The sequence below is a fragment of the Mauremys reevesii genome, linkage group 2 (assembly GCF_016161935.1).
Source record: "Mauremys reevesii isolate NIE-2019 linkage group 2, ASM1616193v1, whole genome shotgun sequence".
NCBI classification, from domain to species: domain Eukaryota; kingdom Metazoa; phylum Chordata; order Testudines; family Geoemydidae; genus Mauremys; species Mauremys reevesii.
In genome coordinates this window covers 231,854,123-231,879,205 of record NC_052624.1, presented here as the reverse complement: position 1 = coordinate 231,879,205, position 25,083 = coordinate 231,854,123, and the positions used below count along the sequence as shown (strand labels likewise).

General features: G+C 40.0%; 1 protein-coding gene and 2 long non-coding RNA genes across 6 annotated transcripts in view; 1 reads left to right on the top strand and 2 right to left on the bottom strand.

Moving 5' to 3' along the window:
- The window catches only part of KCNB2 (potassium voltage-gated channel subfamily B member 2), a 261,936-nt gene that overhangs the window by 21,542 nt on the left and 215,311 nt on the right, over positions 1–25,083 (bottom strand). The window lies entirely within an intron of this gene.
- Positions 1–25,083, top strand: part of LOC120397449 — a 139,644-nt gene that overhangs the window by 50,286 nt on the left and 64,275 nt on the right. The window lies entirely within an intron of this gene.
- The window catches only part of LOC120397450, an 85,792-nt gene continuing 69,810 nt past the window's right edge, over positions 9,102–25,083 (bottom strand). Inside the window, exon 3 of the long non-coding RNA XR_005593807.1 lies at positions 9,102–9,296. This is a non-coding gene — a long non-coding RNA (uncharacterized LOC120397450). The remainder of the gene's footprint in view (positions 9,297–25,083) is intronic.

Below are 25,083 nucleotides of genomic sequence, written 5' to 3'. Positions count from 1 at the left end.
GGGCAGCCACCTGAAAGGGGCAGCATGTCTTCGGCAGCAATTCAGCGGCAGGTCCCTCAGTCCCTCTCAGAGGGAAGGACCTGCTGCCGAATTGCTGCCGAAGAATGAAGTCGCGCGGGAGGGCTGCCCTGGAGCCAGCCCTGACTATAAAATATATCTATTTCTTTTAACTGCCTGCATCTGGCAACTTATGACAAACACTCAAAGTTGTTCCTTCAAATGGAGACCTTGAAGGTGTTTATGTTGCTTATCTCTACCCAGAGATTACACAAAGCTTACGTCTACATTCAAAATGCTGTATTTTAAATAAACCACACCCCCATAAAAATGAGGATAGTAAGGATGATAGCGTCCTCTATTTGCCAATATCTTTACAAGGGGGTTGAGCATTGGAGAAGACAGCCTTTAGTCAGAATCTGTGTTATTGATTAGTCATTAAGAAATATTAACCAAAGTTATGAAAATCTTTATGAAAATTAACATTTACTGTAGGAGGAAAGATGATAAATCCACGTATCTTTTAATCCTCTCTCTCTCTCTCTCTCTCACACACACACACACACACAAAGATAGGCATGTACACAGCACGTACATATAGGGGGAGTCCTGGCATAGTTCAAGTATCAGTGAGTTACACCCAGAATAAATTTGGCCCATAATGTGATAATATACACTTCTTTATGATTTCTCTGAGATGGCACTATTTCAGAAGACAAGTTATTTATAATTGCTACTGCAGTCTGTAACTTTGCTGCTGTATTAAAGGTCCTTCATGCCCGATATATCCTCTGTACATAAAAGTAATGAGGAACACATTTATCAGAGAATACTTGTTTTTACTGTACCTGCAAGCCAATAGACATTGATTTATTTCATTGCTATTAAAAGAAACATGGCGATTGTACTGTGGCTGGATTCTGGATGTGAAATGATTTATCTTTATAATAATTGAAGTGCATGCTTCTATAATTGTCCCATGCACATCTGAAGGATAAAAGGTGGGAGGTAAGTGATTTGTTGCCCTTGGTGCCATAAATGTGGCATTAGTAACAGGGGAGTTAACATTAATCTGAAAGCAACTCATTAGCAATGCTGCCTTTGCTGTCATATCAAGGTGCAAAACTTCATGCAACATGGAGTTTAAGGAGTCAAATTATCAGAGTAACTCTGAAGTACCCTTCTCAGTTTTGGTTCTGTCTGGCTGATATGTGACCTGCTGTTTACAGGAGGAGAGAAAATGCTTTTCACCTTCAAGCTCTTTCAACAATTGCTAGTCAAGGTTTATCTTTGCTTCTACAAGACCCAGGACAGTAGTATCTGCCTCAATTGTAAATTTTAAAGAGGACTCTAATTTGACACAGGCCATCAAAAGATTAGGATTATTTAGAGACAGTGCACTAGATTCACCCAAACTGACTCAGGGAAATGTAATTACACCTCCCTACATTAGTCTGCTCCTCCAACACTTGGTAGATGAGTTGACCCTCACTCAGGGACTGTGCTGGGGATTGAGGAAGTAGTTCTAAATGGTGGTGGGGCTCAGCATATATCCTGACTACGCACGCCTCTCACTGCAGACTGCACTGGCCCCTTGAGAGTCTCCTAGGAAAAGGGAGGTTGCATCATTTTCTGTCACAGCATCTTTCTCTTTTTGTGTATGAAAGCGTAAACTGTGCCCCTTGGGCTTTGGCTTTCCCCAGAATGCCCCTCTTACACTCCCATCACAGAAGGCCTGAGGAGTGGCTTCTCTGCGTGCTTTGGTAAAGCCAGACTCGAGCAGAAATCTTCTGCCCTGCCACACACAGATTTCCTCGTGTACGTGTTGTGGCTGGAATCTGACAGTGAGTCTGAATCATGGGAGATAGGCACACACATAGCACCAATGAGCTATTGCTGTGCATCTATAATGGATCAATTGGGGGATGCATACCATACATAATTCAACAAGACAAAAAGCAACTTCTATGGATTTTTACCAGCAGGAGGCTTGTTTCAGAGCAGCATGATTTGGATAAAATATTCCCCTACAGGCCAGAGAAACCATAAAAAATGTGAACACAGTTTCCAAATCTTTCTCAGTGGAAAGCATAGTTCCAAATAGGAAAATGGTGCCAGTGTACTGCACTTCCATTTTTATACTGCTTCCTTTCACATTTGGTCCTTAAATACAGTGAATGGCGCTCATAAATGAAGCATTGCAAATGAAAATTCACCTATAGTGTTAAACATAAGTAGCACTAGTAGTACAGGTGTTGACTAACTGTATAACAAATATGAAACCTGAAATGTAAGGGGCTACTTTTCCTTCTTCACAGAAATGGAAAAGAAGGGCCCAGCTGATACAGTTACAAAAATATCTCACAAAACTGGGCGACTAGGCAATAAAATGGCAGATGAAATTCAAATGGAATTCAGTGTTGATAAATCAAAGTAATGCACACTGGAAAACATAATCCCAATTATACATATAAAATTACGGGGTCTAAATTAGCTGTTACCACTCAAGAAAGAGATCTTGGAGACCAGTGCAGCACCAGCAATCAAAAAAGCTAACAACATGTTAGGAACCATTAGGAAAGGGATAGCTAATAAGACAAAAAATATCATAATGTCACTATATAAATCCATGGTATGCCCACATCTTGAATACTGCGTGCAGTTCTGGTCCCCCCATCTCAACAAAGATATATTAGCAACAAAAATGATTAAGGGTATAGAACGGCTTCCATACAAGGAGAGATTAAAAAGACTGTGGCTTTTCAACTAAGAAGGGCTCTGATAGAGGTCTATTAGATGATGAATGGTGTGGAAAAAAAGTGTTATTTACTCCTTCACATAACACAAGAACCAAGGGTCTCCCAATTAAATTAATAGGCAGCATGTTTAAAACAAACAGAAGGAAGTACTACTTCACACAGTGCACGGTCAACCTGTGGAATTTGTTGCTGGGGGATGTTGTGAAGGCCAAAACTATAACAGGGTTCAAAAAAGAACTACATAACTTCATGGAGGATAGGTTCATCAATGACTATTAGCCAAGATGGTCAGGGACGTATCCACATGCTCTAGGTGTCCCAAGAGCCTCTGATTGCCAGAAGCTGGGAGTGAATGACAGGGGATGGATCACTCAATGATTGCCTGTTCTGTTCATTCCCTCTGAAACATCTGACATTGGCCACTGTTAGAAGACAGGATACTGAGCTAGATGGACCATTGGTCTGACATAGTATGGCTGTTCTTATACATTTTTTCAAACCAGGCAAAAGCTATTTACTTTTATTTAATTCATTTACTTTCTAACTCTCTGGTCAGTGTGTGTAAAAATTGCCTCTTGGTTTAATATTTCTCATGCCTTTAGAAACTGCTATATGATTTACATTATTTGCTTATCAGATTTAGTTTAAGAATGAGTTGTATATTTTTTCCAGCAGGCTTTCCATTTGCTAAACGGATCCATCAATTCTGGCCTAACATGTGAGTCAGTCTTATGAAAAATAACTGAAGGAGAGGCATCATATTAACCTCTTGGTACTGGGAGTTGGGATTAGGATATTAGCACTTAAGCACTATGACCTTTGATCCACCAGAACTAAGGGATTAAACTGTGGAATGCTTGTAACTCTGCCTGTGTGAATGCATTTACAGTACATCTTTACATAAACATTCTACGCACACAGCCCCTGATTCAGTACTCACTGAAGTCACTAGGAAGAGTCTCATTAACATGAGCAGGCTTTGGATTGGGTCTATAAAGCGCAAGTTAAGGATAGTAGAGTAAATCTAAATCCTACACCAAACTGGTGTGTTCTAAACGAAATCTAAAAACTGGGCCTGAAGTCGTTCCTTCTGTTTTGTCTCTGTACACTACCTATTGTTATTGATTCCTGCTACACATGGTAAATTTCAAGTTATTTAGAATCACTGGAGCATAGAAATTAGAGGTGGAAAAGACCTATTAAATCATGTATGACAACTCAGCAGGAATCAATGTGCCTTGTGCTGGCAAACAATATTGTAACTGTCTAAGTAGCTGAAACAAAGATTTATTTCACAGCCGTAATGTCATCTCAGTTAAATATGCATTTTTAACCGAATAAGACTACAGTATACAAATGGATTAATGTATCAAGATATACATCAAATTTTGATTAGATGAGTCACCTTTGCTGTCACATTCCCATCACTTAGCATTCAGCTGTTCCAAAAAAGCTTTTGAAATTGAATTGGCAGAGTTGCCAGATCAGATCCTTAGCTGTTTTAAATCAGTATGACTCTACTGAAGACAGTGGGACTACACTAATTTATAACAGCTAAGCACCTGTCCCCTAATAGCCATAATTTGTTTTTCTTGTAAAAGTGAATCTTTAGCAGTAGAAATTTCAGGCGGGGGGAAGAAAAAGCTAATGTGCAAGAGGGAACACAGACATCTCATATATGAATATACAGAGAAAAGTTTTTTCTTGTCCACATTTTTTGTGATTCATTAAATATATCAGAAACTACAGAAACCTTGTGAATAAAGCTGCAAAAGCATCTCATGGTTGTGAAGATATCACAAGTCACTCAAGCATCAATAATCTGTGAGTTATCAAAACTGGCAGCTAGGCCAACATTTTCAAAACCAGATGCCTTAAATTAGGCATCCAAGTGCATATTTGGCCTCCCAAATAAAAGTGGTCTGATTTTCAGAGGCGCCAAAAACCTGTAGCTCCCACTGATGCCAATAAGCCCATAGTTATCCGGGGAATATCCCCAGAGTGTCTCAGCTTCCTCACCTGTAAAATTGGGATAATAATAGTTTCCAAATACACAGGTGGTGTTGGGGGCTAAATTAAGTTTGGTAATGTCCTTGAAGAGTCATGAACAGAAGGCATGAACATAAAGAACGGACATACTGGGTCAGACCAAAGGTCCATCTAGCCCAGCATCCTGTCTTCTGACAGTGGCCAATGCCATGTGCCTGAGAGGGGATGAACAGAACAGGTAATCATCAAGTGATCCTTTCCCTGTCACCCAATCCCAGCTTCTCACAAACAGAAGCTAGGGATACCATCCCTGCCCATCCTGGCTAATAGCCATTTATGGACCTATTCTCCATGAACGTTAGTTCTTTTTTGAACCCTGTTATAATCTTGGCCTTCACAACATCCTCTAGCAAAGAGGTCCACAGGTTGACTGTGTGAAGAAATACTTCCTTTTGTTTGTTTTAAACCTACTGCGTATTAATTTCATTTGGTGACCCCTAGTTCTTGTGTTATGAGAAGGAGTAAATAACACTTCCTTATTTACTTTCTCCACACCAGTCATGATTTTATAGACCTCTATCATATCCTCCCCCTTAGTTATCTCTTTTCCAAGCTGAAAAGTCCCAGTTTTATTAATCTCTCCTCATATGGAAGCCGTTTTCCTAATAATTTTTGTTGTCCTTTTCTGAACCTTTTCCAATTCCAATATATCTTTTTTGACATGACTGAAGCATTGTTATTATCCTGACCAGCAGGCACTCAGAACTGTGCTGGGGGCAATCCAAATACCTAGGTAGATACTGTTACTAATAATTTATAGAAAGTACTGGAAGTGATGTCTCTTGGGCCAGTTAGTATTTACCTTGGCTGTGATATCACTCTTAAAAAGTCCTCCTTTGTATGGTGTGACTCTATGGCATTACACAATACATTTGTCTTACCAGTTCAATTATTTGTTATTATTTGCACGGCATCATTTATAGACAAATAAAATGACAGACTTCTGCCCTGAGGATTTAAGAATCCAGATTAGACATGACACAGAATGGGATTGCAATAAACATAGTAGTGAAGAGAATGGGAAAAGGAGGATTACCAAGTTTAGTTACCTAGCTAGTGGTCAAACTTAACTGCTCTATAGAGTGTTTGTAGAGTACACCTTGTAGGAATGTTTCTACAGTTCAGAATTTCATGACTTCTAGGCGGTTTAAAGATTAAGTGCCTGATTTTCAGTTACACTAAGTCCACTTTACACTGTTGTGGCAGCCTGATTTACTACTTTCAGTGGTAATTTAGGCTTTATAAATTATATTTACACCTACTTTAAGGCCCCTTTGCAATAACCAGCATGGTGTAGAGAGAAGGACCTTAATTTAAATTAGAATCAGGCTCAACACCAACTGTGATAGCCATTCCTCCTCCTACCCCTCCCACAAAATGAAATAAAGATCTTCTCCAAGGACAAAAGAAATACTTGAGGGGGCTAAACACCAAAGCACAATGTGTTTGGATCTGGTCGCCACTGTATCAATTGTGATGATGTGGTTTAGAGTAATTTGTAAGGTTTTGGCACATCTCTAGCTTCTTGCCCTCTGCCCTGGCAATATCTCTGTTTGGAGCAGCTCTGGCAAAACTGAATAGCTTTTGCAGCTATTTTATGCAAATTCCATGGAAAAAAGAGTCTCTACGTGGTCCATTTTTAGAAAATAATATTAACAACAGAAAATTATCTTTTTCCTCTCCCCCTAACACCCACATCAGCCAGCTCAGAAGACTGACATTATTAGTTGTTGTCAGTGGACCATATCTTGACTGCATCTGTCTGAGCTTTTTAGTTCCCATTGATGTCTTTGTAGCTATCGAGAAATTTATATTAAGATACAGTGTATAACAAGAAACTCACACACGCACCCACCCATACCTACACCCACACCCTTTTAGTGATTTTTAGTGATCAGAATGCAATCAGGACAGAAATTTCAGAATTATTTCAATATAAATGCCTTATTGATGGTACTTACAGCTGATCTGCAGAATGCTGTGTTCAAAACGTCTGAGAGCAGCCAATGATGTGTTGGACCAGTAGGTTAAATCTGTACAGGAAAGCCTGCATTACCACTGAAAATGTTACCTATTGCTTTGCATGCATGGTTATTTATAGTGCTGTTTAGTGAACAAGAATACTGGTATTGAACTATATCCCACTTTAAATAAAGCCAATCAAATGCCAAACAGAGAGAACAGATGCAAATAAAACTTGCCTGGTTGATATATGGCATTAGAATACAGTTTATTAAACATTAATGGGCACTTAAGAGGGATTTCCTGTGCTAGATTTCTCTCTGGAATATTTCCAAAACTAAAGAAGCTGCATTATACTCCATCAAATACACTGCCTCTTCATGGTCTATGGTAGGTCAGACCTAGTTTCTTATTGAAACAATAAGAAACCATCTTATTTGTATAATAACCCGGAAGCAGGAATGGGAATACAAGTAGCTGTACTGTAGGAGAAATTGGTCATATGAACAGAGATTGTATAGGAAGAGGAAAGCCAACGCCATACCCTGAGAGATACTGATTTGATGGACAGTTTGACCTCAGAAGTAATACACGTAAGCAGGGGCTCCTCTTTCTCATGTTAATTATCTCCCTTTAAAAAAGGGGGCTTTTAAAAGAACTTTAGAAAAAAGATCCTGAGGTCATGAGTGAAAGTAAGTTTAGTGGTCTTCCTTAGTCTTATCTGCACATCATAAAACCACTATGCAGTTCAGAACAATTGGCAAGCAGGAAGCATTATGTGCCTAGCATCTGCCCAAGAGAGATTCATGAGTCTAGCGTTACTTTGAGCTTCCACAAGTGGAGGGTAGTACAGCCCAGTCAATTTGGTCAGGGAGGGTGTGGAAAGGGGACGTCCCAGCTCCATGCATGCTTCCTATGCTTTCCCTGGGTCCTCATGGGTATTTTGCTGGTCCGTATTTGAAACTAGGATGGGTATATCCTTTGTGCAGCTTTGTTCCATGATCATACCCAAAGACCAAGCAGAGGCAAGTTAATGCTGGCCCTGTTTTTTTAACTTGTGATAGCTCCCCTTTTATATTGTGAAACACCTTTTGAGAAGGGGTTTTGGAAGCAGTGGCTGGTAAGGAAGTCCCTGAAACTTTGGTTCTATCCAAACTGGGCAGTCCTGGAGCCACCAGGAGGCTAATGGGGCCTGGTAACAATGCAGAGGTATGGGGAGTCAGCACAGATGGCCATTTCTCTCAGCAGATCTTGGGGTAACCACAGACAGTTGATTACAAAATATCACTCTTCATAACAGACAAACGAAGAAACTCTGGAAGTAATTTGCTGCAGGCCTCTTAAAGATGCAGCTTAATTTTAGGTGCCATCTGCTTGTAACTGCATGCTTACACTGTGCTGTGGCAATGGTTCAGTACTTAGTCAGAGCAAGTATCTGCTAAATCAACTGTAGCTGCCTCAGGTCACCTATGCCATTTGTATCGACTTCCCCTATTATATGCTTTTGGCCAAATTCTGCTCTCTGTTAGTTAGGTATTACCCCATGTGTATATCACTGTACATGAGTGCAGAATGTGGCCATTTTACTCTTTATGGTTGTGCACCGTAAAAATTAACCATTCAGACAAATCACCCCACATGGCCCACAGAAGATACTTAACTTAATCTAGGATGTCTGATATGGATGTCTAAAATATCAGAACATTGCCCCGAGGTTACAGATTTTGCAGCAGTCACCAAATCTCAGATTTAGTTTTCTACAAAACTGCAATTTGTAAATCCCCAGATTTCATGAGAGCAGCAGATGGTGAAAATACATTTCTAACTCATTTCAGTTCTACTCAGTGGGATGAGTTCTTTCTGCATTCTTCATACTTATCCTTCCTATATGAAATTACTTCTAAAATCACAAAACTCAGAATGGCTTCCCCCCCCCCCTTCTTTTTGGAAGAGGTGGGAAGGGAGGGTCAAGGGAAGCTTATCTTCACTTCTGCTCCAAATACACCAGCTGTCAGTATATATAGTGTCCTGTTAAAGATCCACAGTAAAGGTCTCTAGTACTGGGAGATCAGGGTCTTAATTTAGGAGCATTTAGAGTTTTGGATTGCATTGCTGGCATGTGCTAAATAAATTTACTAAATCTTTATGCAATGTTTTATTATACAAAAAATTGCAGATATGCCAAACGTAACAAAGTGAATTGGTTTGGAAGATTTAATTAATTATGTCAGCTCTGGGAGTCTGAGACAACATTAAATTCCTGGAGCTTAATTTGGATTGCTAGTGCTTTTTAAAGTAATTAAAAATATGCAATTAATAGTCAAATAGGGTTAGTCTGGGATGAAATTACTCTACTGGAAAATAAAGTTTTTTTATATGGTCCCTGTGCAATCAGTCGCCCAGAACAGTCTTTTCTCAAGCCTCTCTTTCATACAATGGTTAACAGCATCTGCTGTTAGGACTCGGTCTTGTTATCCTTCCATGTACTCAGCCCCCACTGACTTCGAAAAGCGTCCAAGTGCAAAAGAGCTGCAAGAAAAAGTAAATAACATCTCAACATAGTAAGAATGAAAAGACATCTATTTCATGTTGAATACCCATTGACTCTGAAGATTTAAAATGAGAGCTTATAGAATAAATACATATAAACTATATCTCAGGGTTGTTAAATTTCAATAAAAATTTTAAGCTAATTTTATTAACATACCAGGTTTCTTAGATCCAATGAAATGCACATTTGGGAACCATTTTTTTCCTGGTTCGTCCATTGTATTTCTCATAACCCCAGGATCCCCTCATTTTGTTCACCCCTTTCCAAGCTGGTCTCATTTCATCTTTATGGGTAAGGAAGACTAGGTGAGACTCCTTCCAGAAGTGTTGGTACAGCTCTTATTTTGGTTATGCAGAATGGCTTTAGAATAAGACTTGTACTAGGAATCTAACTCAGGTCTCTAATTTAGTAAATTGAAGCACCATCACTAGGAAGCTATGCTGGTTGCATAAGAAGAGAATAAATCTACTGTTGCATGCCACTGTCATATTCACAAAAGGAAAAAAAGATCCACTATGCTACACCAGTTTCATATTGGTGCAACTCTTGTTAGTTTTCAGCATAAAACTGATGTAGCAGAATGGAGAATCAGACACATGTGTCTTTCCAAATTCCTCAACATTCACTATGTGTCAGAAATATTGAAAATTAGAGCTGATTGGAAAATGGTAAGCATTTTCCAGGACAATTTTTGAATGCCAGAAAAAAATTGCTCCCCCATTTTTTTAGTTGGCTGTTTTTTGGGAGTTTTTTTGTAATGAAAAAAGAGAAAAATTTGGTAAAGGAAATTCAGTTTTCAGACCAAAGATTATCAGCCAGCCTGAGGCTATGACCACCCTGCTGGTGGTGAACACCAGAATGACAGCTTCCAACGCTGAAAAATTCTCCAAGAACATAGCTAAGATAGGTCACCGAACTTATGACTCTCAAACAGAGCATTTTCCTGGATGCACATGTATTTTCCTTTCTAATCTGAGAAACAGAGGAGAGAACCAACAACTTTAAATTCTGAGATAAATGAATCCTCCTTGGGAAGGGTCAGACTGTTGGACAGGGAGGGTATTAGAAAGAGAATTCACAGGTGAGAAGGAAATATTCCTTTCTCACAGTCTTCCATGCCTGACAGGCTGTGCAGTGGGAAGTGCAAAGCAGTACTCGCATAGCACATTCATAAATACTCTTCTCCCAAAGACTGCATCTGAGGAAGAAAGGACACCAACTCTGTACTGCTTTGTACATGTGCATGGATGACCAAGCAGAGGCCTTGCACATTTCTTCTTATGGAGTGCAAGACCTCTTAACCCAAGAGGATGCTGAGTCCCTCAGAGAGTGGGGTGTCACGTTATCTGGTTGATTTTCTCCAGACGCTCTATAGGTTTCAGAAATACATTCTTTAATCCATCATGCAATGGAGGTTTTTGAGGCATTTCTTTCCTTTTATTCTGTACTTTTATACAACATGAAAAGTATCATGGATCTCTGATAGGGCTCTGTGCACGTATGACAGATTTTAAGTGCCAGTTTATGCTTTTCAGTCTCCTCGGGATGCTTTAGGATTAGTACAGAGAGAAGGCAATGCCACGTCTTGTGAACTGTGGAAAACTATTTATTTATTAAATAAGCAGTGGGTACGTTTGAATAATCACTTTATTTTTGTGAGAAAAACACAGATGCTCCAAGTTCTGATACCCTCCTAGCTGAGGCAATTGCTACTAACAAAGCCACTTTGAGAGACAGAAAGTAGGCTAAAAAAGCACGTAGTGGCTTCAATCATTGTTTTGTTAAGGCTTCTAGTATCAAATTTGAGCTCCAGGAAGGGAATCTATATTCCACAGAAGGATTAATAAGCACTGCTGCTCTATGGATCCTTTTAATGGGGGTGGGAGGGTAACTAGAGATCGTTGGTTCTTCCCAGTTCAGAATGGTTGTTATGCAGTGATCTGTCTCTGCAATGTTTTGGCCTAAATTATGTCATTACTTAAGGGGGAAAAGCACATTTTGGCTTGTTGGTTTCTTTTGATTAATTTCTACATCTGTAAATTGATCTCCATAGTCTAATTCACAGATATGTATTATGTATTACACTGCTACACATTGTAGGTCATTGACAGTCTTATGGATTAATTCATCTTACTGCTTATTATATTTCCTGACATTTTATGTATTTAGTTTCATATGGTATATAAAGAAAATAAAGATGAATTAAACAAGTGTGCTAACTTCAGCTTGCTTTTACAGTGAAGTTCCCTTTGGTTTTGGATGATACATACACGATTATAATGCATCTTCCAAATGAATGAATTCTCATATTAAACTCAGGGAGGCTGTGTGGGACATATTGCACTTTCTTGACTAGATGTCATCTATTCTATTCTCACATCCTTCCCAGATAAAAACAGAAAACAAAGTTGGCCATTGTGATTTGAAACTAGGATTTTATAATTTTTTTCTTTTTGCCAGAGCATAAATTTTGCAGTACAGTGTTTGAGCAAGAAGTGTGTCTACAGTAGAGCCAGTGTGGAAAAGTGACCTGGATTCTGTGCGGCTTCAAACATCATCAACATTTTTGTCAATGAAGTTCCAATTACAGAATCTTTACTATTGGTGATGGAAGGACCAGAAACAATAGAGCATGACATCCAAGTCTCAGGTTAAGTCCTCGGGGCTGATAGTTAGAAAAGCCATGTTTTTACTTCCAAGCAGAGAAAATTTGGATATGCAGTCACTGAGAAACAAACCTGGAATCCCAAATGCTATTTTTTTTGTTTGCTTTACAGATTTACACTTCTGAGTACAACAGCACTTTAAGGACATAAGTCTGCCACTCTTACCTATGCTGAATAATACCTTTCAAAACTCCTGGAGTAAATGTGGGTAAAGGTAGCAGAACTGGATCCTAAACACATATGATAGCACAATGAAAGCACCTGCCAAGATTTTTATATTCTTATTACAGAGTCACAAGATGCCCATTTTGGAAAGTAGTTTTATGTTCCTTGTAGCAGAGCATCTTGTTACCATAAAATACCAAATGTCACACATACTGACTTGCCAGATGTGGCAGGAATTGATTTTACTACAGGAAGCAAAAAGGCACAGCTAAAATGCCATAATTATAAATTGCATCTAAAGAACAATTTTCTGTCTTTGTCAAAGTGGTAATATAGATTGTACATTCAAACTGCAATATGTCAGGAAAAGGTTTACTAGAACAGATAAAAAATGCTGAGAAGATCTCCCTGAATTTAGAAAGGCCAAAATGAAAATCAGAATGAATTTCTCTGTTATTGTGGAGAGAAACCTATTCAGAAAGTATTCAATGTCCAGAATTTTCATAGACTATTACATTGTTTTTCCTTGGTCTACTATTAAGCTGATTAGTAACAATATTAATATTCTTATGGTTGTCATTTTTAGTCCACTGTATATATTGTAAAGCTGAGAGATGCAAGTGTATATTACAGCAAGCAACTAAAAAAAACAAAAAAACAACTTTGCCATTACATATATCACAGACTTTTCTTCTGAGATCATGTGTATCTAAACAAGGGAGAGTTCCTCTAATTTCAAAAATTCAACTAACCGTGTGACTTTGGCATAAAGTCATGCCTGGTTATATTTCAATAGTTTTTCTTGAGACATTAGGAAGGAAATAATTTAAATTTATAATGGGCAAACTTCAAAAGATTTGGAGGCCCCATTGAGAGGACTACCCAGAAGTCTGGGTAGCTATTGGAAAATCATCTCAATTATCCAAACCTATCAAGTCTGCAAAACTGCATCTTCTGACATCAGCAGGGAACTCTGGGAATTGTGCTCAGTTGGCTGGTCCAGAGAGTTTACTCTGGAGAAGGAAGGTATATAACAGAGTGGCAGGTTGTAGGACCCTGCATAGAAATGCAATGCTCCTCTGAATTATTCCTCATGCCAAGTGCTAGAACCCTATATAAAGATGCAGAGTAATTACTAATGAGTCATAATGGCAGGTACATCTTAACTTCAAACAGAATATTAGCAGCAGTGGATTGCCTCTTGCTGAAGGGTAGAGGAAAGTAAGGTCTGGGACCCAGGAGGTCCTGCAAGAAAAAAAACACTAGGAACAGCCATACTAGAGGAGAAAATAGAGGCTGACGTTCATGTTTTGCAATTGCTATTTGGGTTATGTGCAAAGCCAACCCCCAGGAAAGGTTTGGATTTTATACAGTATGTGTATACTCTGTTTGAGCAGGGCTGAAACACCACATGATTACTGTGAAACAAATGGTCCCTTTTTATCAGCTTTGTTTTAGAAAAAAATAAACTTACAACAACTTTGAAGTGGTGGACAATGCCATTTTCTAAGGACAACTTTATATGTACTTACAAGTGAGCTGGTTTGCAATTTGACTGAAGCATATAATGTTTTAATTTTTTGAGCCATTAAGAAAGTAGTTTTTCACATATTAACAGTGTGCAGCTGTCATTCTTCTTCAGAGCTATTCATTTACCAAAAGAAGAGAACCAATGTCATTAATCACTTGAAATGGTAGATATAGGGTTATTGGAATAGAACATTAATCATGAGACAAATTATGGAACTTTTTTGACCTTGTGTCTTAAATAATTATTTAAGTAATTTGTGTGACTGTTCTTTCTGAGAACACACACACACACAAAAAGCTGCAGTGCAGGGCAGCTTGCCAACGCTATACCTGTTGTGTGGATAAATAGAGCACTCTGGGGGCCATCAATCCAGCACCTTTCTAAAGCACTAGATTTTCTTTAAAAACTAAAAAGAAAACCCCTTTCTCCATCTTACATTTGTAGATTTACTTTGCCATCACAGTAGGAAGATGTATGGGCCAAATATTGTTTTAAAAATAAAGACCCTTGCTCAGTAAAATCCATCTGGGATTAAAATACAAATACATTTACCTTTGCGAAATGTGAATCTGTTTGTCAGTTTATACATGCATCTCTTTAAGACTGTAAGCCATACTTTACAAGCAAACAAATCTGAGAAATCCCCTCAAATCAACCATATCTATTCTGAATATATGTCTGACTCTGATTCTCAGTCCGTCCTGACTCTGACCCATTGGACTTTCTCAACCAAATTGTGCAGTCAACCACTTACACTAACACATCTCCCGGTAGGCCCATGTCCCCTTGCATACCAGTTTGAAGTGTAACTGTATTGACTTCAAGGGAGTTACTTCTGATCTGCATTAATGTGAGATCAGAATCAGGCCCCTGGCAGAACTGATATCATATTGGGGATAATAGCACAGGAAGTCAGACAGTAAATAGATACTTTTGGGCTTGTAGGAGAGTAGTGTTGTTCTCGTTACCCAAACATATGAACACGTACTTCCTTACATATTATCAGCAGAGCCTGTTTTTGTGGTATTCTGCTGTCTGACAGAAAAGTTTTAGCTTGAGAGTTCCATCAAATTTCAAGCTCAAACAAGTTAACAGAATTTTTGAAAAATATACAAATTTTACCTATCTGGCCAAGGTTCTGAATTGGGTTGGACAGTCCTCATTTGAAACCTCACTGTGTGGAGATGATGTCCCAGCCAGTGTCCCCTGACTGTTGGCAGGTATGCTGTGTGCATATGCATAACAGCATAATAAACTCACTGGTGAAGCAGCTGGCTTGTGTGGGGAGCTGGAGAAGAGCCTTTCAGCTATCCCGATATGCCAGGTAAAGTGGCAAGGGCAAAACAAGCAAGAGGAGTAGTAGCCAAAAATGTAGGAGAGGGGAGCAGAGAGCAGAAAGAGGGGGATAGAGGGCAGGGACAAAAAACAGTCCCTGCTGGAACGAGGAGGAGTAGCAGTGGAATTGAGGGAGAAGAGACAGTGGGTTCCAGTGGATCATAGAGGAAGAGGCAAGAGGACTGGGGGGAGGGGACAGAGGGGCAGCACATTCCCAGTGAAACGGGAAAGAAAGCAGCAGGTCCTGGTTTGAGGAAGGCACTATGTCCCAGATATAAGGGGAATGGAGATGGAAGGGAACAGTAGGGGGAGCAAGACAAGTCACCATGAGCAATTTGGCATGGTTATGTGCTCCCTGCACTGGCTCTCAACTGAACAGAGATCAGTTTCAAGTCTGTTCAAAATTCAAAGCCCTCCCCAGGATTGGCTCAGAAGTGCTGGAACAATTTTTATTGTGGGGGTGCTAAAAGCCATTGAACCATAAACCCTGCATATGATGAAAGCCATGCATTAAGTTGCTATTATTACTACAAGGCATGGGGTACTGCCTTACCCCAGTTCCCCTAGTTCCTGAGATCCTGGATTGGCCTGAACTATCCAATTCTCTTTCTGCCACTTCAGCTGCATCCCATCAGAACCATAAGTGTGGAAACTGGGCCTAGCTGGCACTCAGTCCTGCAAGTAGTAAGAGTGGCCACTGGCCTCACCACGTTCAGAACTACACACAAAACTCATTACTCTGACATGCAGCTCTCTCAGGCAATTCTTTATACAAGCAACCCCCATACCCTATAAACTAAGCAAGTTGCTTCTCATTCAGCCTGGGCAGGAGGAAAGAACTTGTTACTGCTAAGCACTTGGGACATGCTAAGGAACTAAAGTGATGGGGGCTAAAGAGACTAAGTAGATAGGAGAGTTTCTCAGCATTAGTTGCACCAGATAGAGCAGTAGTTATGCTTTCCTGGATGCTTAGAAGACCCTATCCCAGTCCCTGGTGGCTGCCTTTCTCAATGGCACTAAGCTGCCTGACAACTCCATCCCCCTAATGCCGCCTCTCAGTTGTGTCAAGATAACTATGTCATGAGGCTAAAAGCTGTATAGATCAGTCCTTGGGGGAAGGTAAAGTTGGAAAAGGAATAGTGTATTTTTTCAAGGGATGATTTTTAAGGAATCCAGGGCTCTGGGAGCTGCTGGAGGGATATAGATATAGATATATATGTTCTGGTGAATTTTATATTATTTTCCTCTCTTCTGAGAAAAGTGGAAAATAGTCTAAAATTCATCAGAACGCATTCTCAGTACTCTGGAGGACATTCTGATATTTATCTGAGGCACAGAGTTAAAATTAATCCAAGGAATACATATTTAGAAACAACCTTTCTGAAACTTAATATCAAACTGTTGAACACAACTCGATAAGAACATTATATTAGACACCCAGAACCAGACTCTACTCTCAGTTACACCAGGGACTTCGGTGCTGTGGCTCTGGGTGTAATCGAATGTAGCATTTAGTTCCTAGTAGCTAATTTGTTTGTAAGATTAAATGAGAAGTTTATGGTTGGCTGATGAAAATGTAAAGCCAGAGTAATATGTTGTAATGAACAGTAAACAAATAAGGCTCTCTCTTCAGAAGTTCTGCGCATTCATAATTCCAGCTGAGCTCAATGGGAGCAGCAGGTGCTCAACACCTCTGAAAAACAGGACCATTAACATATTATCTCAACCCCTCATGAAATGAGAAATACATAAATGTCCATTTCTATAGTTAATATGGTCCAGATCCACAGCTGGTATCAATCTGCACAGCTCCTTGGAAGTCAATAAAGCTATTTTGATTTACACAGTCTGAGCATTCGGCCTCATTCAAAGAATTAAACTGAACAACAAAAAGTTTATGTTTAAGATGACAGGGTCCACCATCAGAGTTCTGGTTTTCTGTGTAATGCCTTTCCATCTCCATTTAACAAGCTTTGAAAATAATTAGAATTATTAAATAAAATAAATGAAAACTTTTGCTTTTCCTTTTTATATAGCTCATCAAATAGCTCTTCTTTGTTCCAATAAGCACATAGGTCTTTCAATGTCTTACAAACAATGTATTACTATTAGAGTTATCTTTAATGGTCTGACAGCTATGTCCCTTCCTTTTGCTTACAGAAACGTTATTTGGAATTTGGTTTTATGCTATTCAGTTATTTGCCTAATGATAGCTCTCTGGATATGGGCACTGTCCATTCACTGCACTCATTCCTCTCACAGTGGCAGCTTTAGGCAAAGAGAACTGTGTGTGGCTGCATTTAATATAAACCCCACTTTCACATGCAAGTCTGTGTAAACTCAAGTTAACTAGTCACAGAGATGTCAACACAGGAGATGAAAAACTGTGGTAGCATATTAGTACTCACTCCAGAAGCAGCATTTTGTCTGACACACTTGCTGTATAACAACTGACAAAAGACATTCGTCTATGCCATTCAAAGCGTACTGAATGTATCTGCCATGTACCATAAGGTTTATGAGTTAAAAGTACAGGTGAAGAATGTTGAAAGATACAAAACAAAGAATGTTGAAAGATATAAAAACAAAAACAAACAAACAAACAGGGTAGACAAGCACAGCCTGTACAATCCTTGTGAGTTAAAAGCAGGCATTAGTTAGATGGATTCAGATTTCTTTTCCTCCAGACCTGCTATGTGCACAGTTGGGGAATAAATTTATCTGCCAGCCTGCTCAGTTACTTTTTTAACCTCACACAGAAGCAATGTACAATCCATTTCCCCTTGAAGTCAATGGGTGAAATCCTGACTCCACTGAAAAAATTCCCACTGACCAGTGGGACCAGGATTTTACCTGTAGGAATCTAAATTAATGGGAATCTTTCCACTGACTTCAAGGATCAGGCCCTTAGATGCCAAGGGACAGAGGCCTTACTAATACCTGAAAGAGAGAGGCTTTGGTTGCTCACTTGCAGTGTGGACTATACTCTGTAAACAATCTATTAACTATACACTACTGGGGTAATGATACTAATTCAGACAACCAGATACTAATTCAAGGCATTCTCATTGTTCGGGGAACACATTCCTTGATAAAGTGCGCCATGAAACTTCACACTCCTCCTTCAAAACCCTTCTGAAGCCTCACCTTTTACTGGTGAGCCTCACTCTGCACCCTATCCACAAACCCTAGCATATTAACATTTTGTGCTAAACACACACGTTTTTTTGTTTTGTGAAATGAATAACCAGAGGAATATGCCATGCTTTCACACTCTTTTAACTCTTCTCCTCCCACATTTTCTCTCCTTTCTTTGCTTATTGTTATCCTTTGATGTGCTTTGTCTACTTACAACTGTAGTCTCCTCAGGTCAGGGGGTTGTGATTTTAGTCATGTAAAACACCATATACACCTACAGTGCTGTACAAATGACAAAAAATAATCTCCTGAACCATAGCCATTGCACAACAAAAGTATCACAAGCTGCCTTAAATCATAATCTATCCCAAGGCATTCATTATTACTAATAGCCAGTCATCTGGGCATGACCTAGATAAGCTTTGTGGAAGGACACATTTTATACATCTAAAAATAAATACATAAATAAGCCTATTTTCAGTTTCTGTGTAATTGAAAACTAATCTATATGGTGAACTGCTTTGCCTATCCACTTTAAAGGCTCTAATGATCAAACTCGTTTTTATTGACAGTCATATCTGTGTTTATTTTAATGGACTAGGATCTAATGCACGACATTCGATTAAGTGACAATGTTATAAAGCCTGAAAATGGTTCAGTTCTAAAATGCTCTTGAAGAAACATCAGATGGTTTGTCAACCTGTGCAAGGAAAGAATGAGTAAGTGCTAAGAGTAGCTTCACATCCTTGCTATATATAGAAATCCTATTACAATTACCCTTAACTGTCCTTTGCCTTCCTACAGTATTTTCCTTTCTGTGTCCTCCATATCTCCGTTGGTAAATAATGTTCCAGAACTTGTCTGTGTACAGAGAAAACATAAAAATCGCCACCCTGACCTTAGTTCGTAGCTCCTTTCCAAGCAATCATACATTATCCACATTCATTATATACTGTTATATATTTAAATATGTGGTAGGTGTTCTTTATACTGCACCTATTTTTATTTTTGTGTCAACTGGACTATTGTGTTGAGTCAGAGTGGGCCATTAACACAACTCATATAGAACAGAAAATCTACAGAAAAGGTTCAGGCACCATTTAAGCTGCCAGAAAGCAAATTTCTGAAGAATTCATGGCTTGCAAAAGGTATAAAAGTTGTTTTTAGTGACGGACTTATTGCATATTCCATAGATGGTTAATCATTATAATAACCATCAATGTATTTAATCACATTTTTAACAGTTCTTTAAAATTCTTCATTGATGCCAAAATTCTTTTTTTCTGACTGCGAGTGGAGAGCACGGCTCTTTTTTTCCAGAAGATTAATGGTCATTTAACTATTCATACTTTTGTAAGGCTCACTATAGCAATATTCTCTAATCATCCACGACACTGCCAGTTTTTCCATGTTCAAAGCACATAATTTTGTGGGAAACAGGACCAGAGATTAATTGAGTCAATTACCAGCTAGATTTGCAGACACTTCAGAGCACCAAAATTCCTCACTTACTGTATCTATTTGTGTGCAAAATGGCATCTAATTCATCACACTCCTAGAACTGGCAGGCTTCCAACAAGTTCTTATGCTATCTTAAAGGCCAAATGGAAAGTCATGTGACCTTTCCAATGAAAATAAAATTTTGTTCAATATATTCTTCCAATAGATAGATAGATATATAGATATAGCCATTATTGCTCTCAGTAAAATTAGTGGTTAATCAGCCCATTGTATTAATTTTGGAGTTGACAATGGACCAGTTTTTGCATTGACTGAAATCCAATGCAGTCCCATTGGTTTCTGTGGAGTTCCAGGTGATGTAAATGAGGGCAGAATTGGATTCCATGACTTTTACAAAGGCATATGTGCCAAAAAGAGAATGAATGGGCCAAATTCATTGCAGAGATTAATTTAGTCCAATTTGTTTGTAGTAGGTCTTTGGCTTGGCAAATATCTTTTTTTGCTAGGATTGTATTTCCAAAGGTCTGTACTGTTCAGTTGCAAAGTCTGTTCTAAAAGAGAGTCTAGAGGGCAAATGGTCAAAACTCTAGACTTTGGGCATTTGCACTATTTTCTGAGTGCATGTAGGAAACACTGATCACATACCAATTAACCATAAATGATAATGAGCAAAAACTGGCCATCTAAGTGGTTGCATGCTCAACACAGTGTGCACACAAAGGGAGCTGGGTTGAGGCCCCATTTTGGCCTACTATCTAAAATGGAGAAGCTTTATTATGGTAATTGCATACAAAGGTTTATTCTGATCCTTCAAGCGTCTTTTTTTTAAATAGCCCCAAAATAGACAAGCCAGAAATCCCTGTAAGCTATATAATAATTAATCAAAAAGGAACCTATTAAGGATAGGAAATGTTCAAACATCTGTTTACCAAGGAAGGAGAAAACCAAACGTGGGACCCGATGCAAATCACATGAAAGTCAATGAGAATCTTTCTATTGGTTTTAATGAGTTTTGGATTAGACCCTTAGGGCTGGTCCACACTAAGAAGCGGGGTCGAACTAGGGTACGCAAATTCAGCTACATGAATAGCGTAGCTGAATTCGAAGTACCCTAGTTCGAACTACTCACCCGTCCAGACGCCGCAGAATCGAAGTCCGCGGCTCCAAGGTCGACTCCGCCACCGCCTTTTGCAGTGGTGGAGTACCGGAGTTCGAACTATCGCTTCCGGAGTTCGAACTATCGCGTCCAGATTAGACGCGATAGTTCGAACTCTGAGAAGTCGAACTCACCGCGTCGACCCGGCTCGTAAGTGTAAACTAGCCCTTAGTGTCCAACTATTCTGTCTAGAAGCTTTTTGCAATTCAGCTGGCTGGAGCCCAAATGAATTTCAGTGTTTTAATCTGTTAGTTTAATAAGGGTCCTTAGTAGTCTGATTATCCACCTCCTCAGTCTCCCCTTGGCAGGTATTACTGTGCACCAGAGTGGAGAAAGTACAGAACTAATGGTTTGAAAGAAGGAAAATACAAATAAAGAAAGATTATGCAAGCTACTTCATTAGTGAGTTCCCTCTTCACCTCCAAAATGCAATTCAAGGCTCTGGGCTGGCTACACACAAGTTAATCACTCTTGAATATTATTCAGTGAAGGTGGTAGGAAACGTGCGATTGTAAGAAAGCACAGCTTACATTTGCTTAGTGGTATAACAGATTCTGAGCTACTTTGCATAATCAGATTTGCTGCTTTAGCTAAATCATAGGATCATGTTAGCTTTAATAATATGTGAAACCCTGTTTCTAGCCCTAGCAGTTTTCTGGCCCCATAATTAGTTATTCCATTCAGCATGAGCTATTGTCCATCAGGAAGGCTTCTTATTTGCTAGAAAATGTTACAGATGACTTAGCACTTTTAGTTCAGAACTGAGGTATGAAAGCATGGACTGTCCCCCTTTCCTTGAGAGAGGCACTCGCACCATCCTCTCTTTTTCATCTCCAGTGTTGTTGTCCCTGTTTCCTTCACCTCATTCTTCATTACAACATAGGGAGCACGTTTGCCATCCTCCAAAGACGATGGCAGTGCTGTTGTATGGGGGGCACCATGGAGGAGATGGAAAATACTCTGAATTGCATGACCAAACCTTGGTCTGGTACAGCAAATTTGGGGTTATTCAGGTATCCAAAGTTGCACCAAATCTGCAGTTTTACACAGCAGTGAGTTGAGTAGTCACCTACCAAACATGGGTGCCGGCCCTTAAATAGAATACATTTAAAAATACTAGTTCACAAAAGGAGAGCTCTTTCAAAAAATGTATGACTAGCTGAAGTATTAATATCGTTTGAAGTACATCAGAGCAATTTTCTCCAGTAATAAGTCACATCTTGAAGGAAGCAATCATCCTACTGTTTGTAAACACATGGGACCACGACAGATTTATCAATACACAAACAGGATTAAAAATTAGCTTCTTTAGCAAAGGCTTGCTAATAATGTACATAAGATTAAGGGTTCTGAAGAGTGAGATAATTAACTTCTATTTTGAGGGTAACAATAGAAATGCAATAGCAAGTCATAAATATGAAGAGTATGCACATTCACTAGAGAAAATCAAACGTGTGGATAAAAGTTCAACTTGTAACCACAGTCTAGGTGTCTCATAATGTTACTAAACCTACCCTCCCAGTTCAACAGTCCCTTCAAACTATTAACACGATCTGCTGTCGTTTCAAACTCCACAAGTCTCAGCAGTTTATTGCGGCACTTGAAACTTCCGGGGCCTTTTAGCTCCCTGTTAGATCTTTCACTGTTATGCCTCATCCTTAAAAAGGCCCCAATTCAGTAACATTAGACATGTGCTTAAACCTCATTGAAGTCAGTTGGATAAAAGCATTTGTTTAAAGTTAAGCACGTGCTTAAATGCTTTGCCTAGTAGGGGTAGACTGCTGAATTGGGGTGTACAGAACTCCACAGTGAATGCAACAAACCACCAGTACAGCACATTCATAAAGCCAGATGGATTTGTTTCTTCCATGTAGAGCTGCACGAAACAATAATGTTTTAATTCTTGCCGTTTCAGCCTCTTATCCATATTAGAAAACAGTGATTTAACAAATTTCTGGGTAACAGAGGCTCATAACATATAGTCTAAATTAAGAACTTTAAGTCAGATGTTCAGCTGTATTTTAATGTGTGTGTAGCTTTCTTTGGTTCACTTTTTATTTAATGTTAACCAAACAAATGAAATGAACAAAATCTAAACATCTCCAATACATGTTCAGCTTTAAAAAAAAAAATGTTTCACTTACATCATCGATCCACAAAAGCGTATTGGTTTTGTTTTAGTAAATTTTATATTATTACATTTCATTTTAAATCCATAACATTACCAAACTATGCATGGAATAAGACTGGAAGAATGGAAGGTCACAGAGACTTTCACCTCCAAAGGGCTCGTCAATAGGAACAGTTGATGATGGGAAGCTGGGGTGTAAATCTACCTTGTTCTTGCCTGCCATGCATTAACTGTCCCCATGCGGACCCTGCTGCTGCACACAAGAAATTGCCGACTATGCTTTGATCTACTCCTGTTTCAAAGTGGGAGGGTGGGTAGAAATAAGTGCACTAGGGAACTTTTAGTGTGCAGCCAGCAGGGGCCATGCAGACAATTAATGTGTGGCAGGTTACTATGGGATAGATTTACATCCCAGCATGCTATGCAGTAACTGTTCACACAGGCAAGCCCTAAGTCACTGTTTCAAATCCAGGCCAACTTAGAGTAAAAAAGACAGCTGCAGTTCGTGGCAGACAAATGTCCACAACACAAAAACTAATCATGATTTTCACTAACTGGCTTCTTTGTTGGCATTCTCAACAGGGGATGAATAAGCATGGAGAATGAGCTACCTTTCACCACTAGAGACAATACCACAAGACCAAGGTTGAAGCACATATATGGGACAAGGAAGAGAGTGTAGCAATGCAGGAGTCACCCTTGCAGTGCCTCCTGCTGGTCGTATTGGGAATTAGCTCTCCAGCCATCAGAGCACCCTCTGCAGGCCGGTGATCCACCTTACAGCTGGCCCCATATCCCTCCCAGGACCCCGGTGCTCCTTTCTCTGGGGTGCTGCCCCTCTGGCAGTAACCCTCAATCTCAGGGTCTCCCCTCCTAGGGGAACCCCCACCTCACCTCAGTCTTGGCTACTGCCAGTCACTACTTAGCCCCCGTTCACTGGGGCAGACTGCAGTGTATCAGCCACTCATCACAGGCAAGTAGGGTCTGGACCTGCTGCCTCTGCCTTGCCTACCTGTGGGCTGCCTCCTGCAACCCAAGTGCCCCGTTGGCCTTAGCCTAGGCCTGCAGCCTGAGGCTTTCCTAGGCTGGAGCTCCCCGGCTCCCTTAGCCTTTCCTCAGCCCTGCCCCACTCTAGGCACTTGGTTAAGCTCCCTGTAGCCAGGCTCTTCTCTCTCTGAACACAGAGAGAGACTGTTTGCTTGAGCTCCTGGCTCAAGTCTTTATAGGGCCAGCTGGGCCCTGATTGGGGCATGGCCCCAGCTGAGCCTGCTTCCCACTCAGCCTGGGCTGTTCTCCCAGCCCTCCAGCCCTCTCTCAGGGCTGGTTTTAACCCTGTCAAGGCTGGAGTGGGTAGCCACCCTGCTACAGAGAGGTTAAAATTTAATTTCATGTATGTAATGTTAGAACCAACCCACAAGGTTGTAGGGCTAATATATTTAGTATGTAGAATTTAAAATTTGCCATATCTGTGAAACTGAGCGGGGTTAGGCTAGGTCAATATTTGGCTGGCAGACCTCCATGGAGACCACCTATGTGCCACAATACTGAGCCAATGACTCAGCATGGAGATATGTGTGTTGAAGGTCTTTCACATAAGAGAGAAAACAGAGGTTCTGAAAAGTTGTGATAAGTAAAGATCCAGTGACAGTTTTTGCAAAAATTAGTGTGTTAATCTTAATGTTTTAGTCAAATTCCAGCATGGATATTTATATTGTATACTAAAATAAGCTCTACAAAATTCATCTGGCTATGATAGCTGTCTTTAGTTCCTGTCCTAACCTGTTGAGTGGTGGTGTTGTTAATTGGTAGAGACCTCTCATTTTCCACTTTTCAGTAGAAGGAAACCCAATCTCTACACTGTGGCGGATTAACACCCATGACCCTGGGTCCTGGCCAATTTGAGGGCCCCCGGCTCTGGCCGCGGGCCCCAGACTACAACCGTGGGGCTTCAGGCTCAGGCCCTGGCCGTAGGGATTCGGGCTCTGTCCCTCGGCCGTGTAGAGGTGTGCTCTGGCCCCAGGCTCATCCCCATTGATCCTGGTACTCGCTGTCTCCTCCGGCCCTGTGCTTCATCTGCATAGTGGCGGATTCTGTCCCCTGGCTGGAGGGCTCTGGGCTACAGCCCCGGCCCCATCGTCCCTTCCCTATTGCCTCTGCCTATGGCTATGCAGTAGCAGGTGCC